At 41.4% G+C, this 19,003-nt stretch overlaps 1 long non-coding RNA gene across 1 annotated transcript; it reads left to right on the plus strand.

The window, feature by feature from the left end:
* The first annotated feature begins 16,262 nt into the window (after positions 1-16,262).
* Positions 16,263-17,032, plus strand: LOC123185053 (uncharacterized). Its single transcript, XR_006493154.1, has 2 exons — positions 16,263-16,528; positions 16,680-17,032. It is a non-coding gene; the product is annotated as an uncharacterized lncRNA (long non-coding RNA).
* The last annotated feature ends 1,971 nt before the right edge of the window (positions 17,033-19,003 follow it).

The raw sequence follows: 19,003 nt of genomic DNA on the forward strand, positions 1-19,003 counted from the left end.
ACCTCGCTGGAGAGGCTACAACAGTATCTATCTTAGGGTTCAGGATTGGGGCAGTGGTGGGACGGTGGCGTGGGGATTCGCCGGAGAAAAAGGTTGGCGCGGGGAGGGGGTGGGGGTCCTAGAGGGATGGCCGGGGTCGCGGAGGACCGGCAGTGAGGAGTGGTTCCGAGGAGGGCGGGGCGGCGAGGACCGGCGGTTCGGCCGGTGATGGCTAGTGGCTCAAAAAGGTGAAGATTGAAGAAGCAATGTGGGCCTTTGATTTCGCATCCAATGACTCAAAAATCGACTGACCATAAATGAAATATTCTGATGACTAATTTAAAATTGGATATGCTTGATATGGATAAGGAGCACACAGGCCTAGAAAATAACAACTAAACTGCTGCCTTTTTTTTACCATGCACGCAACAACTTTCTTCTAGCGTGCATGCATGTGCTTTATCCTTGAATTAAGGGATAAAAAAATAGATACCTTTATCTACACGTGTTTTCCATTCATATACTCTTAGTTTTTTACAAGCCATTCATATAGTCTATACTACTTATAAAAGAGCAAACATTATCTTCTCTAAATGCACCCTATAAAACGTATACGGATACATTACCACCGCATGATTAGTCCCACTAAACTCAATCTAACAGCTAGCCTTAACCTAATTTGTTCTCTGTGTGCACTTAGCAATTTACATTGACTGACTGTACTCCACCGTAGAGGAAAATATGAAAGTCCACATCTGGTCAATTAGGAAACTATAATCACGGACACTCCTATTAAGAAACTAATCACATGTGCATCTAATTATTAGAAAACTAATCACAAATGCATCTTATTATTAGGAAACTAATTATGGACGCATCCTATTATTAGGAAAATAATCACGTGCATCCTATTAAGAAATTAATCATGGACGTACCTAATTATTAGGAAACTAATCACGGACGCATCCTATTAGATAACTAATCATGAACGCATCTAATTATTAGGAAACTAATCGCGAGCGCATCCTACCGTCTCGGGAATCGCGGTCGCGAGACGCCTGCCGTCACCAGCCCACCACCCACGCGAGCCACAGTGGGAGACACGCGAGGAGGAGCTGCGGCTTCCTCCGAACACACACACGTGTCGTCGCCGCTTTCGTCTTCTGCCTGGAGGCCAGGTCACTTTTTTACTGACTGCAACGACTTCGTCCACGTCTTGGCATGCTCTCCGGGAACCACCGGCATCCGCGTCGACTTCAGCTCCGTCCATAATACCCACGCTGACAACCACCCACCGCCGATGCCCTTCAAGTGAGGCAACGCTGAGTATTCTGGACCAGTATAAGCGGGCCAAAAAAATCGAGTGGGGGGCGCCTCGGTGCATGGAGGGAGCCGCCTCAAAGCTGGACTACTGATTCACCTGCGTCGACAACGCCGCCCAGTTGGTGAGAGAACACGGTCGCCACGGACGCTCGTAGGCCTAAACGACGGAGACGCTCGCCACGCGAATGCGCCGCACACACACACTAATCCGGTAAGCACCGAGTGTTGTTTTTTTACTGTCATCGCTACCTCGCTGGTGGTGACACATCTAGAATTGCAGAAACTAGAGATGAGGCAATGAGAAACAGAGGCGCGCTGGAGCACACACAGTTGGGTTTCAGGCAACCAATGCCTTCTTTCTTTCTTTAATTTTTCACTGATTTTCACGTACCTGCAATAGACATCCCTGTTTTTTTAAGTACTGACTACTGGTTATTACATGGCCAACTTACGACTACATAGTGAACTCACAGACAAATTCGCTGAACCAAGACCTTACTTGCAGTCATGAAATTACGTGAAAAACCCCAGAAGTTTGCATAAGTGTATTTTTTTTGTCCAGCAGATACATGGCAATTGTAATTTTACATGAGCGTTTTCATACCGTCCTTATCTACAGTTGAGTTAACATGTTTTCCTGATAGAATACTTGGACCACATACAAAAGAAGCAAAAAGTGCATGTTGATTATGATGATGACGAATGTAGGATATTTTGTGGTCATGGTAAATTCTCATATCATTTATTTTATTTCATTATTGCACTCTACATTACATACTACGCACGACCACTTTGGTAGAGGTGACGAGTTCGCATCATACAGAGAGACCAACCATGTTTCTTCGAATATCTTGAATCATGATCCTTATGACTTCATCTCTACTACTTATAAGAAGTACATTTTTTCATTTGACTATTTCCTGACTTGAGAGGTAAGGTATGTTTTATCCACTAGAGTTGTTAAAATTGGAAGCATGTCTGCAGTTTTTTTATTTCTAAACCGACATTTGTTGGCCTTTTTTGCCACTGTTATTCTTACAAGTGGTAGCCTACGCATGTTGAAGGCCATTTCCAAATTATTTATCTTCGTATCATTATTACTATAAACTGGGAGGATATTTGTTATATTGTCAAAATTTTAGAATGTTGAGCCCTTAAAGAAATGTGTAGTACTCAAGTAACTGTTCCAAGTTGTCGTATTAATGCTTTTGTCCACTGAATAACAAGTATAATTATGCAATTTATCACTGTAATTTTTATTTGGTTTACATGTTCTGCTTTCATAATAAAGTAAGTCACTTTTCTTGCCTCTAGACATTACGATACTTGTGTGCGATAGTAGAATCGGATGGTCCAGCTAGTATTTTTTTGTCTTGTTTCACAGCTGATTCTATGCAGTCAAGACATCTCTACACTTCTCTATCTGACAATGGTTTCCTCTTTTCAACAAACCATAGAGGTCTCTTCCCGCTATTGTGGTTGACACTCAATTGTAATAATAATTCTTGACTGGAGTTTGTTGGCACTGAAACGGTTCCTTAGCTTGTCCTAAGTGACATTTTCATGTGTGATTATACTTGCATAAATGTGTGCATATGGAGAATCGTGATAAATCTTCTAAATAATTTTGAGTTTTATACATTGGAAACACTTGGTGGTCTTTTAATACAGGAGACATGTTGATTAAGGAGAAACGATATTTCAAATTGTTTGTATGAGTAGGGAATAAGAGATTGTGTATTTTATAGGAAAAATTCAAATTTATGAATAAATTGTCGTGTATTAAGTTTAGTATATTGTGTTAATCCAAATAGACGCGTGTTGCACGTGCACACTTATTAGTTCAAATAGACGTGTGTTGCACGTGCACACTTACTAGTAGTATATATCTTCCACTTGAAAGGAAGTAGTGTATGTTCGTTCGGTATATACCAATTGGGCAAAGGTTGCATGCATTATTTATTTCATATAGGAGGTCATATATACTAATTTTGATGGAGCGCACACATTACCACATTCTTGCGATAAAGTATATGCCCGCAAAAGGAAAGTATATGCTACTTCCTTGTGATGGATTACGTACCATATATTTTTGGATGAGTATATACCAATTGAAAATGTATGTACCATTTATTTTTTCCATGGAGTATATATCATCGGTAAATACTCATCATGAATTGTGATATACTCATCACAAAAAATGGCATACACTCCATTGAAAAATGTGGTATATATTCCATCAAAAAACTGTTGTGTATACTCCATGGCAAAGGCTATACTCATGACAAAAAAATGATATATACCCCATCACAAAATATATGGTACATACTTTTTCAATGGAGTATATGCCATATTTTTTGCGATGAGTATATGCCAATTCATTACTTTCTTTTGCGGGTGATATATACCAATTCAGTACAATGGAGTACATACCATATTTTTTTATAGATGAGGTATATACACAATTTTAGCTATGGAATGTACATAGAAACCTAAAAACAAGTACAATTAATTCAAAGGGAGGTATAATAAAAAAGTATAATCCATTTTGAATGATGGCATCTGCGTACTAAAAAACAACACTTAAAACTATGTATTTGCATCACAATGCCGCATCGATCAATCTTGGTTGGAGTTCCACGTTGGCGGAGTGTCTTGCTTCATCAGTCTTTTGAGTACCATCGATCTATCTTATTACAGTTTCGTGTTGGCCTTTGAAGATGACTGGCCAATCTGATTCAGATGAGGTGAAGCTTCATTATTCATGCGGAGCGGACGTCATCTAGATCCAACAGTTACAATATAAATAAATACTAAGAATATTAGGCCCGTAAGGGATTCATTTTTTTGGGTTTTTTTGAACTTTTTTTAGCACGGTTGTTGGGGTGACGCGTGTCCAGCAGTTTTCCTGGGTGCAGTAAAAAAATCTTGGTTGGATGGTTTTAGCACGTTTGATTTGACGTGGTGATTGCCAAAGTCAGATGACCTTGTCTATTGATGCGTGTGCATGAGATTCTACCGGAGAGTTCCTCTATATTATTTTATTGTACTTGTCTTTTGATATTACGTGGCAGTGGCCTATTTAGACGGGTGGATGTGGAGGCGTCTAGAGCTGTCTCTCTGGACCTCTCGAGAGGCATCCCATCAAAACTGCTTCCGATGTAGACGACTATAAAATGCCCCCGTCCATCTCCCAGATCGCGGCTCCCACAACCATCCTTCCCGTTCTCTGCCAGGCCCGACTGCCGGCATCCAAATCCTCTCGGAGCGACGGCTTCGCATCTACCCTCCCCGGGCCAAGGTGGTGGCGCACGTAGCCATTGCACCTCCTTCCACTTCGGCTACACCACCCCCTCTTCACATACACCCTGTCCTAGCCGGCTGCACAAGGGAGGCGACCGGGCACCTCCCAGAGGAAGACGAGACGGGCGACCACCGGGACAGCCAACCCACGGTGCTGGATGGCGGAGAGGGACGATGGTGACGCCGCTCGGCGAAGAGGTGGCGATGGAAGGGGCGTTTGTGGTGGTCGGTCGCGGACGGCATGGTCATGGAACGGCGACTGGGCAGATGAGCGGTGGCGGCACCAGGCGGTGGGGCTCGCGGGGAGGACACGATCGCGTCAAGTTGGTGCTCGCCAGCATCCTCACGGATGGGTTGCTATCCGCTGCGTCCGTGAAGCCAAGATTGAGAGTGTGCAGCGCCGTCCTCGGCACATCCCGGCGACCGCCGCCCCAGCAAGCCGCGTCACCGCCACGCATCCCCCATGCCCCGAGTGATGGCGTTTCACTTGATGTTTCTCCCCACGGAAGCGCAGAAGGGAACCGACGCGTCATCTGCCAGTACGGGCGAGCGAGAGGATGATGCTGACGGATCTGCTCTCTTTTTTTCGGCGTTGCTCTCAGTTTGGTCCTAGACGGTGCCCTTCCGCCTTCCTCGGCAAGCCTACAGCGCCAGCTTCCAACTTGGTGGCGGCGGTGGACGAGCCCACTGCCCACGGCCTTCTGTCCTCCGGAGGCGAGCCAACAGCGAGCTGCTGCAGTGTTTCGCCCCTCCTTTCCCCACGAGCTCTCGACTCCTCCTCTGTCACTCACGCGGCAAGCAGCGAGCTAGCAACTCTCAGGCGGTAGCTCTCCAGTTGGTCGTCACTTTATTGGCAGTAGCAACACCACTAAGGTATGCTCCTCTTTTTGTTCTTTTTCACATCCACTGTTCAAATCTATATAACTACACACACCATAATTATTACTAGATTAGATGATAGTTTGTATTATCTAGACTTCTGTTTTTACTGATGTAAGGGAAAAAACATGTGGGAGGTTTTTTTGCTCTTGGTTTGATATGTCATTGCAGAAAGGTTTTGTTTTACAAGGAGATGAACTGTCATTGCTTACAAGTTCAGATCAGAAGGTGGGTGCATATAGTACAGAAAATTGTATACCTAATTGATTATTAGTCTAAACGGAAGGTTTACCAGGTATGTGTGCAAGTCTGTGGGGAGGACATGGATTTTGAGATCCAGCTCCTGCCTGTATGTGCAAGAAATTCATGACCTACATCTCTAATATAGCATGGTAAATCGTTTTTATTCTTGATCTATCCATTATGTTGTGTTCCATTTCCTGGAAGGAATTCTGTTTTAATTTCGCATGCTGTTCAAACACATAAGCACTTGATGTGCATTACTGACGTACTGAGGAAATGCTACAGCTTGATGTCTATGTACATTTGGAACTTTAATTCTGACGAGATGTGTCTTGTGGAGTATATTGGCTTCCAGTACAACTGAGCATGATTTATTGGCAATATACTGCTGCACTACATTATTCCCGAGTCAAGCATAACATTTTGGGCATAACTTTACATGCAGTGCAATTTGGCAAAACAGATGAGAAATTCCTTCTTATTCCAGAACCACTTAAATTTCCCCGTACCTATTTCCCCATTTGATCTTTGTAGGAGATATTGGCACAATGACTTTATGTTTTTAGCAGTATTGTTTGTATTTTCTTTTGCAAGAAATGCTTTAGAAATTGGACTGTAGCAGTTTGGTCTCTTGAGCTCACAAGATCTGTTCTTACTATGAGAGCTGCTTACAAACGTACCGGTCATTAATTACCAATTAATGGTTGCATAATCTAACTGCTTTCTCTCCTATGGATCATGCTTACAGTTGAGTATCCACTGATTCCTAAATGCTTGAACTGGCTATACATCTCCTTTTGTAAATCATTCTAGCTCCTGATTACCAGCTAGGCAAATTTTAACATGCTCCCTCTTACCCCAGCTTTTTACATGTCAGGTAAGAAGGTAAGAGTTAATTAGACCACCAATTAATGAGATCAACGGGTCAGATCTATTATATGCTCTTACCTTTCATGTGAAAAAAGGAGATAAGGGGGATCATGTTAAAACTGCTCAACTACCAACTAACAACTGCATACGAGGACTTCGCTTTCTCCCTTGTTAATCATGCTTCCAATTCAGTGACTACTGATTCACATTGTCTAATATACATGTACCATTTTTTGTTTATAATAATCATGCTCTGGTTAAATAGTAAAGAGCATAGACCAACATTTCCTATAAGATTCTCCAAACAAAATATATATTAGAGAGCTACTTAGCACCTACCTTTTCAATACCAATTACTGCCAGTAAATAACCCTATTGTGGATATTTGGGTAACTTCAGAATTATTATTTTCTTTGCTTTCTTGCACTCTGAGAAAAAACGACCACACCCTACACAACTTCTGGGAGCCAAGGTCGTTTTAGCCTTTTGTCATCTCTATCTCAAGGTTGCTTATTATGTGGAACTTCCTACAATCTTTTCTTTTTTTTGTTCACTGCTTCATTGCTGCTCTAGCAATTAGTTTGTACAATTCCTTTTCTAAATTGAAGTACCTACAAATCTAAGTGAACTTGTGCCTTCTCCATGTCATTTATCGTATTTTATTTTGGAAGGTTGCTAATTATATACTCCATCTATTTTCTTTCTTTTTTCTTTCATACTTGATTGTTTTCTTGAGGCCACAAGGGATTTTCCGTGTTTCTAAGGTTCTAATGGCCTTTATCAGTATAAAACTTAGGCCCCTGGAACTTCCCATTTCTAGCATCATTGCTATCTTACATAAAGCTGACAATTTTATCATGAGATTTTCCTTGGTCCTTAGATAGTGTGGTCTGGTCACATGAATTTCTACAGATTTCAATCCTGATATTAAAGCAACTCAAATGTTTGCATACATCGTGCTGATCGGACATCATCCGTGCTAACTAATTCTCTAAAAGGACAATTGATTGTTCCATGAAGCCGAGCTGTTATGGATTTGGCGCATTGTATATCATCCATGCTAATGAATTCTCTAAAAAGACAGTTGATTGTTCCAGGAAGCTGTGTTAAAGTTGCACATGTGGTCTTCTTGAGTGTTTCCCAGTATATATGTAGTATGAAAACTGACCGGTAGTGATTAAATAAATGGGGTCTTGAAACAGCCTCATTGTTGGCATCATCTTCTATTTGTTAGCGAAGAACAATCCTTTTTTTAGCTAACCTCATGTCTAAGAAAAGAACTAGAGCTTTGCAATTTTGTATCCAGTAGCCACTACCACCACGTACTGTAGATCACTTATGCATATACCGCCTAGACTAGATGCATCCTTTTCCCACCTACTGTAGATCACTTATGCATACACCCTTTTCTTATATGAACTACTTTGTCATGAATTAAGCCTCGATGACGACTTACCAAAAATTACCAAAAAAACAAATAACTAATTTGCCGTGAATTAAGCCTTGAGACGACTTACAAAAAATTACCAAAAAAAACAAATAACTAATTTGTCGTGAATTAAGCCTTGAGACGACTTACAAAAAATTATAAAAAATAAATAAATAACTTACCAATCCATGTGGCGCGGCGGCACGCCGCGCACTACACGCTAGTTAGTACAAGGGACGCAAGTAATCACATTCATGCATGCATGACACGCCGTACCTTGCCATGATCAATATAACGATTTAAATAACATGCATGCCAGGCGCTTCATCATGCATGATGACGCATGTCAATGTATCAGGCGACCCACGGAAGGCGCTTATAATATTAACCCTGACTTGTTAGCTTATACGTATGACAAATGCACGCGTGAAAATTCATCCATACCTCGGTGGCTTCTCGTCTCCTCTGCCAGATGCATCTCGGCCTGTATCATCTAACTGCCACACGTCGAGTCATCGCAGCTGCATGTTGTCTCCCCTATTGAACCCACGAACGACTTCTTGTCTATGAGTCCAGATCAATGTGCTCGTCAAGCATTTTTTTTTTTGGAACATGTTTGGTGAATTGTCTTAATGGAAGAAGAAAAAAAAGAAGAAACAAACATCCTAATACACGGCCAACAATATTTGAAACAGCACGTGTTTATCCCTATTAGTATGGACATGGAACAACTTATCAAACGTTAGGTGATCTTTTTTGTACGTGCAGGATTACCACATATATTTGAATAACTAACTAACTAATTAAGCGCTAAGTCGGTTTGCTAGCGAGACCCAATACACATCGGTGGGAATAAAAAGTTAAATGTGACAGGGAGTATGTACTCCTACGTGTATCAACCCATTTCTCTCTCTCTCTCTCTCTCTCAACCCATATATATAGGAGTAGGATTTTCTACCAGTGCTTGCCACAGAACTAGTTAATGGTTTCAACGGTGCAGAAGATCTCAAAAATTCTGAAAAAAATACTGAACCAACACACCTATAATATAACATGATCCAATGGAGGGATTAAAAAATACGACTGTATGTGTCCTGGACAAAAAAATAAATGGTCCAGTATATATTTATGTCGTAGTGAGCTGAAATGCTTATTATTTTTGCCGAGGACACATAGATGCATATTTTGACAATCTCTCTGTTGGATCATCTTATTATATTAGAGCGATGCTCCCATATTTATTTCATATTTTTTTATAACTTTTAAACCGTTAAAAGTTTAGCGACCCTTAAATAGTTATATATATATATATAGGTAAAATTGTGTCTACCATAGCTTGCCACAGAACTAGTTAAGGATCGCTAAACTTTGTATATAATTTGGAGAGAAATACCAATGAAACATTGAGATAAGAACTTTATACTTTGCAAAATAAAATCATAAATCTAGATTATATAATTAAGTCAGGACCAATAGAAGCTACTCGTAAAGATATCGAAGAGTTCAAAATGCATATTGAAGAGTTATTAAAGCTAAAAGCTATAAGAGAAAGTAGAAGCCCTCGTCGATCTGCTGCTTTTATAGTTAGAAATCATGCTGAAGAAGTTAGAGGTAAATCTAGAATGGTAATTAATTTTAAAAGGCTTAATGATAATACAGTTGACTGCTTACAATATACCTAATAAGAAGGAATGGATTAACAAAATACAATGAAGTAAATATTTCTCTAAATTTGACTTAAAGGCGGGATTTTGGCAAGTAAAAATTGCTGAAAAAACTAATCCCTGGACAATATTTACTTGTCCACAAGGCCATTATGAATGGCTAGTAATGCCATTAGGTCTAAAGAATGTGCCTGCATTATTTCAAAGAAAAATGCAAAATATATTTAATGATAATCAAGCATTTATATTGGTATACATAGATGATTTGTTAGTATTCTCAAAATCATACAAAGAGCATATAGCTCATCTTGAAGTGTTCTTTGGAAAGGTAGAACAAAATGGGCTCATACTATCCAAAAAGAAGATGGAAAATTACAAAGAAAAAATAAATTTCCTTGGTCATGAAATAGGAGAAGGAAAGATATATCTACAATAACATATTGCAAAGAAAATATTGGAGTTTCCTCATAATATGAGTGATAAAAAGGTTTTACAGCAGTTCTTAGGAATTGTAAACTATGCGCGAAACTATATAGATAACATAGTAAAGCTAGTAGGACCTTTATATGCTAAATTAAGAAGAAGAAAATGGTCAAAAATACTTCAATTCTGAAGGTATAAAATTAGTAAAGATCGTCAAGGAAAAGGTCAAGAATTTAAAACCCCTAGAATTGCCTCTAGAAGACAATTATTTTATAATTGAAACAGATGCATCTAAGGTAGGATGGGGTGCGATACTCAAACAAAAACCCAATAAATACTCTCCAAAAGCAGATGAAAAATATGCAGATGTGCTTCAGGAAGTTACAAATTAAAAACGGTAAATAATATTGATAGGGAGATCCTTGAAGTTGTAAATGCAATAAATGCATTTAGGCTATATCTAGGATTTAAAGATTTTACAGTGCGAACAGACTGTGAAGCTATATGCCGATAATACAATAAAATTAATAGTAAGAAAAGCTCAACCAGAAGATGAGTTTTATTTGAAGACACCATAGCTGGGAATGGTTATAACATTATTTTTTAGCATATTAAGGGGAAGGATAATACCTTATCTGACATATTTTCTCGTGCATCAAATTTGCAGAAATGAGGAAAGTATTATTCGCCAACAGGGATGAATATCTCTTCTTTGGAGAAGAAAATAGGCTGAAAGTATTTCAGCCAAATACATTCAATTTCAAGCCAAAACTCATATCAAGCTTGATGAAGCTCAAAGATGCATATTGGATAATTTTTGTTCCAATATACTCTCAAGAGAGAGGAAAAAGGATATTTTTTATCAATTCTTAATAGTTTGGCAGAATATTTTAACGAATTAAACAAAAAATTTCCAAAGCCAGAAAAGATTGAAATACCAAAAGGAGAAACACTATATCTTATATTTGATGGAAATAAACCTGGCATATATTTGGAATGGGGGAATATTATGATTGAAAAATTAGATGCAAAAAGAAAAGGACAAGATTTAACATTCAAAAGGTATTATAATATAGATGATGCCTTACTTTGGGCAAGAAAGGTATTAGGACCAGATTATTATATTGACCCAAAGGCTAAAGACTATATCCAAATGAGAAGAGGCATACCTGTTTCACCAACTCCCATAAAAGGGGAGGCATCAAGCTAAAAAAATATAAAGAAAGAAGAGTCTCCAAAATATAAGACATATCAAGAATGTCTTCTAAAGGGGCTTGACCCTTTAGACAGTGAATACATAGATCAAGAAATGGATAAAAGGTTTAAAGAATTTTCAAAAATAATAAAGAAATAATTGAAAGAAGAAATATTAAAAGAATTAAGGCATGAAATGGATGAAAAATTTGAAGAAATAAAGAAAGAATGCGACCAAAAATATGATTTCAATCTGTTAAATGATGATGATGATCATATGGACATAGCAGGGCATGGGCAGCGACATGAATAAAGCCCAAATTGCCTATGTTGATATCGCTACCAATTATTCGGGCACGGAGGACTATACCCGACCCGAATATTGATAGAAAATTCCAAGAATAAATATTTTAAATATTGATAGAAAATTCCAAGAATAGATATTTTAAATATTGATAAGGTATTATCAATCATATGGGCAGGGAAGACCCTTGTAAAAAAGAATAAGCAATGTTGAAAACTTAAGCGGCCTTGGCATGTATGTATGCATACACTGGTAAGGATTCTTGAAGGCAGAAGAAGCTTTGAAGGCTAACCAAATGAAGATCTGTATAGCCGAGGAGCAAAGACTGGTACACAGAGGTCAGCCAATTATTCACCAAGAGACAATGCCACGTAAAGAAAACAAAGTTTCCTGAAGATTCAAGTTTGTCGGCGCTCTCTCTCGCACTTTTTTATATTATTAGAAGGACACACATGTACCCTAATAGGACACGCGTGCATACTACCATGCACTTTTTTATATTATTAGAAGGACACGCATGTACCCTAGTAGGACACGTGTGCATACTACTATGTGTAAAATAAGTGAAGGAAGAGTCCCAAAGGCCTCCCTAGCAGCCACCCCTCGCGGCTATAAAAGGAGACGTTGGGCTCAAGAACACAACACAAGACGGGAGAGCACGAAGCACTCAGAGCATCGAGACCCTCCACCAGAGCACAATTTCCTTCGTAGTTTAGTCACCACCACTACTAGTAGAATAGCCAAGAAGGCGCTTCAATCGCCAAGAGTTTGAAGGTAATTTCCTATTTGTGTGTAATCCCTTCGGGGCCTTCCGATAGGAAAATCATATGTAATTATGTTGTGAAAATGATGTAGTTTCTTGGTCTCACTTAGTGTTTTTGTTTATGAATTTATGGGACGAGTTCTTATGCTAGGGATTATATAGGAGAAATCTCTGCGTGTGTAGTTCTCTGTGTAGCGCAGAGTGGCATTTGAATGAGAACCTTGTGGCCGTAGAGAAGTGTTCCCTTCGGGTGGAACTGCTTGGGAAGACGATAGGAATTTACCCCATAAATTTGCAATTAAAACTACTAAGTGAACGTAACTAGCTACATCTGATACAACATAATGAAAAATATGGTGAGTGCTAAGTAGGATTTTACACCTCTGCGCACACCGTCGGACGAATTGTTGGCCTCGCCAGCCCAGAATAGATCTTGTGTCAAATAAATTATCAAGTTAGAACGTGGAGGTAATCATATTGAATTAAATATTACTGTGAATAGTGAAGTACTATTCCAAATAGTATACTGAATAGTAAACACTATTGTGAATAGTGCCTACCTAGTGAACAGTAAATACTATTCAAGATAAAAAGCATACCTGTCTACCATTTTCACCTAATCCCATATTAGCCTAATCAAAATCTAAGCTAATATTTATTAAAATAATTTATTTTTCCTATATTATATATATACAGCCGGTCTATTCTGATAATATTATCAGAATAACTATTCTGATAATACTTTCGCATTGCATGCTCAACGCAGGTGCACTGCACTTTTTGTAGCGAGAGCACTGCAATACAGACTACTAAACTTCATGTGAGAAAAAACTGCACGCAGTGTTTTTCCGGTACTATTTTCGCTCTAGTTTTTTTAACCGTTTATCCAAATGAGGCGTATAATATATCGTTGGAAAGCTATGGATTAGGTGCAACTTCGCCATATTGAACACTTTTCAAGATTCCTCGCGGTTTAAGAGCAGTTTCAAAAATGGTGTGGCGGACGACAAGTGGCAGCGAGCGTATTTTCATGATTTTTCTAAACTCCTTGTCGAAATGAAGCAAATGATACACCATTGGAAAAATATCATCGAATCACATCTTTTTAATATCTATTATTTTCTCTAATTCGTTACGGTTTAAGAGCAGCTTTAAATTTAGTAAATCGCGGAATTCTGTTTTTTCGAATTTTTTGCAATTTTCGTACTATTTTCGCTTCAGTTTTCGTAACGTTTGTCGAAACGAGACATGTGATACGCCGTTGGAAATCTACGGCGAGGCGCAACTTTCATATGTTGAAATGGTTTTGAGATTCCTTACGGTTTTTAGTTAATTTTGAAAATCGTGTGGCTGACGACGAGAGGCAGCAACCATTTTTCGCGAATTTTTACAAAGTGCCGATCAGAATGATTCAAATTATATGCCGTTGGAAAGATATCGACGAGGCGCAACTTTTTCATGTAGAACACGCTCTATAATTCCTTACAGTTTAAGAGCATTTTTAAATTTACTGAAATGCGAACACTCTGATTTTCGCGACAGCAAAATCGACAAATGAACCACATTGAACAGAAAAGTGCACTGCTTCGGATAGGAAACCGCACTCCATTAGACGGGCAAGCGAACTGCTTGATTCTATTTACACGTAAATTCTCTCGTGCCAGGAAGTGTACAGGACTTCACATCGGACATAAGTGAACCCCAAAAGTATGGAGAAGTGAACCACATTATGTCGTTTCAGTAACATTTTTTTTTTGCACTTACAAGATGAACAACATCAGACACCCGACCGCACTGCTTCAGTTAGAAAACTGCACTGTATCAAATGGTCACTTACAAGATGAACAACATCAGACAACCGACCGCACTGCTTTAGTTAGAAAAACACCCGATCGCACTGCTTCAGTTAGAAAACCGCACTGCATCAAATGATCACTTACAAGATGAACAACATCAGACACCCAACCGCACTGCTTTAGTTCGAAAACCGCATTGCATCAAATGGTCAAGTGAACGGCATTCCTTTTTTGTCGTTTCTCTACAATTTTTCATTTAACACATGTTTGCACTTCGTTTCCTTCTTTCTTTTTTTTGTTTGGAATTTTGGGTTTCCACATTGGCGAGTTGTACACGTGCGAAGAAGCAAACTGCATGGTCGAGGGAAATGAGTCGCAACACAATTCGAAATGAACTTCTTTGGTAAACAATTTTCAAAGAGTCCATATAACTTTTATACATAAAATCATCAAACACGGAAAACACCATTTTTGCACTACATGTCCGCTGCTACATGAATTGTTCACATAAAATTCACAACTGGACTTCTGAACAAGAATGTTTTTGCCATCTCGTTTTTGCCTCCATAGTGGATCAAAGAAGTGGTGCGGACGCTTGTAGCACCCATCTGAAAACTGCACTTGAGATACATCAACAATGAACTGCACCAGAGCACATCTTTTTGCAGGTGAAAAAAAATTGAAATGCACACGCAGCACCTGGGGAGTGCACGCTATCATCAATGAACTGCACGGCAAAGCTGGAGCCGCATCGCGCGCGCCGGCGCACTGCAAGTGCGGGGCGGCTAGACTGCAAGGGGAGGAGGGGCACACTCCCACTTCACTGCACACGGGAGTCGCGGTGCACTGCACCACCACGGTTGTGCGTCTCCAGTGGCAGAGGAGACAGAGTGGATCAAGTAGAGCCGCCGGCAACTGGGGGCCTCCAGATCCGCTTGCTGATGGGTAGTCTATCCCGGGCATCTTCCGCTAGCGCGCGGGGCGGCACGGGGGGCACGGATTTGGGCCGTGGTCGGAGAGGAAGACTAGAATAGGCCAGAGGCGAGCTCCGGGCCATGGCCGCGCTGGGCTTGGCCTCCACGCGCATGGCCACGGTGGTGGTTCTGCTCCTCTACGGTGGCGGACGTCAAGCCCGAGGAGGCTGGGGCAGCGCGTGGTGGTGGAGATCCGCCGTCGTCGAGGATGTAGTTTGCTGGCGTGGCGGCCGGTGGGGGCTGTGGGGATTGGACCGTGGCGACGGAGTGTTGCAGGGGGGCACATGGGAGCTCCGACGGCGCCCGCCGTGGCGGCGCGGGTGGTAGTCGGCCGGGGCTGTGCGGCGGCCATGGATCTGGTGACAGGAAGGTTGGTGGTGGTGTACTGGGGAAGGTGGTGGGGATAGCGAGCAGCTAGGGTGGGGTGGGGGTGGGAGGAGCACCGGCCGGGGTCAGGGGCGGCGGGGCGTGGGAGGGACGGCGCGGCGCCGGTAGAAGGTGGACAGGAGAGGAACTGGTGCGGTGGCGCTGGAGGAAGCGGCTCCCCTAACGTGCGGCTCCTGCCGTTGTGGCGCTGCCATGTGGGCCTGTTCCCCGATGGGCCCCATCAGTCAGTGGTCGAACGGCACCCTGCCGAACGGCAGAGGATCCTCGTCCGGCGCTGGACGGGAGGGGGAGGGAGGTGGAGGGGGCCGGTGGTTGTAGCACGAGAGCTCAACTGGGGGTCGGGAGAAGGAGGTGAGGGAAGTTGGGGGCGTTGTGCTGCGGCAGGGGATGGGAGTGGATAAGGTGCGGTTGGTGGGTGCGTGCGGTTTAGTTTGGATCGGGCCAGCGGTTCGGTTCGCGACAGCAGGAGGTGTGGAATTGTTAGCAGAATAAGGCAGATGTTATTAGAATAATATTCTTAAGAGGTGTTATCATAATAGACCTATCATATATATATATATAGGAAAATGGATTGGTACACCTAGGAGTACATACTCCCGCCTATAGCCTTGTCGATCCAATTCACACCGGACGGACCATCTAGCGGGTTGCAGCCGTTAAACCCGCTTATTTATTGAAGTAAAAAAAAACACACTGGATAAAGCCTTTGGATTCGAAAATCAGTTCTAACTGATTCCTCTTTTATAGCTTGTGGACGTCTAATCCATTGATTCTATCTGAAACGACGTTCTCATCTATAGCCTGCAACCACGACCTAGAAAAATTGCACCAGCCCCCCGCCGCCGCCGGCTGGCAGATCCGCGGGCCTATTGGGCAGACGCGTTCATGGCCGCCGACGTCCCCGGCCGTGCTTCCCAGGTGGACGGCTTCAACCAGCACGTCCAGCACGCATACCCGGCCACTCCGGCCGGATTGAATCAGCGAGAATCCATCGAAGGTACGCTGCACTCACTCAACACAAATCAATTGATGTCATGGTCTTGTACTAGTAGTAGGCATGCTGTGCTAGTACTAGTATGTATGCATGCAATCGGAGGCAGAATGATCCATCATCGCTAGCTTGACGTCCCTCAATTTTTTGTTGCCAGGGTATGTATTCTCAGCACATGATTTGCTCGACAGTGGAGATGGCATGCGTCCCCACAAGTCTCGACGACGGAGGACATGCGGCTGGCAGCGGAGGATGGAGACGACATGCAGGCAATGACGGCTAGACGACAAGAAGATGAGATGCATACTGCTGCACTGCCACGCTGGATACCTGAGTTGAATGCTCATCTTCCGCTAGCGACTTCATCCGTTACAGACTATTTGAACTAGCACGGTTATGGCTGATGCATTGCGCCGATGGCCATATGGAATACACCCCTTTAAATTCATGATTTTCCTTAGCAAATTGTACTCCTTTTGAAGTAGCATATGCCATCTAAATAATTCTGCACTCCTTTGCAAAATCTATAATATATGAGTGCAGTTACTTGACCACTCAGTAGAAAGTACTTCTCAGCTATAAACTCACCCACTAAAAAGGAGTGGTATATACCAACTCAAGAAGAGTAGTATATATTGACTGAAAGTTCTGTATATACTTTTACTCAATATATGTTAACTACTAACTCACAAAAAAGGTACTGACGGACAAAAGATGTAGTATATACTTTTCTTTGCTGAAGATGTAGTATATACTGAATTATATGTTAATGTGTTTGACCATGCGATGACTACAATGTTGGACTGATATTTTGCCTTATTTTTTTTACGCTGATGTTTTGCCTTATGTTCAGTTGAATTGAACAAGTCAGTCTGTACTCCTTTTCTTCACTTGTGCTTATATGTAATCATGAATGAATTAACACCAATTTAATTATACTTCCTTTTGTATTTCTATATGAATAAGCTGTACTTGTTTGTTGATACTATTTTTAATTTCAAGTTCTCTTTAAGGAATTATACAATTTTAAGTAGCATGCTACCCTCTAAAAAAGCTCAGTACGTGCCCTATCAGCAAAATGTAGTATGTACGCAGTTATTGACCACTCTATAAAAGCTTGCATACACCAATTAAAAAAACTCACATACACCACTCAGGCATAAACTCACTAAGATAAATTTAGTATATACTGGCTAACAAAGTGTAGTATATACCAACTAGCAAAATGTAGTATAACCCAACTAGCAAAATGTAGTAGGGAGTATATACCAACTCAAACGGCAGCATATATTGACTACAAAAATAGTATGTACTGATTCGCAAGTAATGCATTATATACTGAAATTCAGTACAATGGTATACCTTAAAATGTGGTATATACTGCAAAAAAATGGTATATACCCCATCACTAATAATATGGTATACTTCATTAAAAAGTAGTACATATGACCTCCTAAAAATTAGTATACGCAAACTTACAAAATTAGTATGTTCCACGTGTACATACACTACTTCCATTGAAGTTTGAAGACATATACTTGTGTATACTACATGCATGCAGGATATATATGGATAAGCATGGGGCTAGCCGTTCCCTCAATTATAGGATCCAGCACACATGCATGCGCACACTTACAAAAGTTAGTTGCATGCAGTGATTTAGCTTTCTTTTCCTGCCGGTTGGCTTGATAGCTATCGAGTATATCCAACTCAATGGACCCGCTAAGGGGTAGGAGTATGTACTCCTGGGAGTACAAAAGAGTTGTGCGGTGCTAGCCCGCGTGCCCAGCCTCCAGGCCCAGGCACGGCCCAAGGCATGCCACGTGCCGGGCACGTCACGTTTAGGTCATGGCGGGTCGTGCCGGCGTCCTCCCGGGCTAGCCTGGTTGGCCCGGCCTATTTGACCAGCTATAATTGTAAGTTTGTACGCTTCTCATTTTTCACAAAGCTTAGTCAGCTCAATTGGGGAGCCACTCAATCTCACGGCAAGAGGTCTGTGGTCTGATACCTAGTGGGTGCATGCACACGCTACGGCTCCCTACCCGTCACCAATGGTCTGACTAGGCCTCACGAAACGTACGACATCAGGGTCGGTGGGATCTCCGCTGAGACGCCCTTTTCTAAACGCAACTGTTGCCAAAACTGAGATGAATGTTGGCATGCTCAAAATCTATGAACTATAGTTTCTTGCCCGCCAGACACAACACAAAAACATCAGGTTTAATCCAACAATGATGGAGCTCGGCGCTGACTGTATCATCCTCTACATGTGGATCTTTGCTTTAGCTAGTGTGTTGGTGTCCCGTCAGGCCAAATATCCTTTATGCTTATGAACCGAACTGGAGGACCCTGGTTGTCCAGACCTCACCTTTTTCATTGACGCATAGATGATATGCCGACTTAACATTGAAGATGTCGTTCCTAGTGTAATTTTATGCTATGTAATCCTCTGAGTTGGGATCACCTATTGCAATTTGTTTG

This window comes from Triticum aestivum, chromosome 2A, assembly GCF_018294505.1.
Source record: "Triticum aestivum cultivar Chinese Spring chromosome 2A, IWGSC CS RefSeq v2.1, whole genome shotgun sequence".
Classification (NCBI taxonomy): domain Eukaryota; kingdom Viridiplantae; phylum Streptophyta; class Magnoliopsida; order Poales; family Poaceae; genus Triticum; species Triticum aestivum.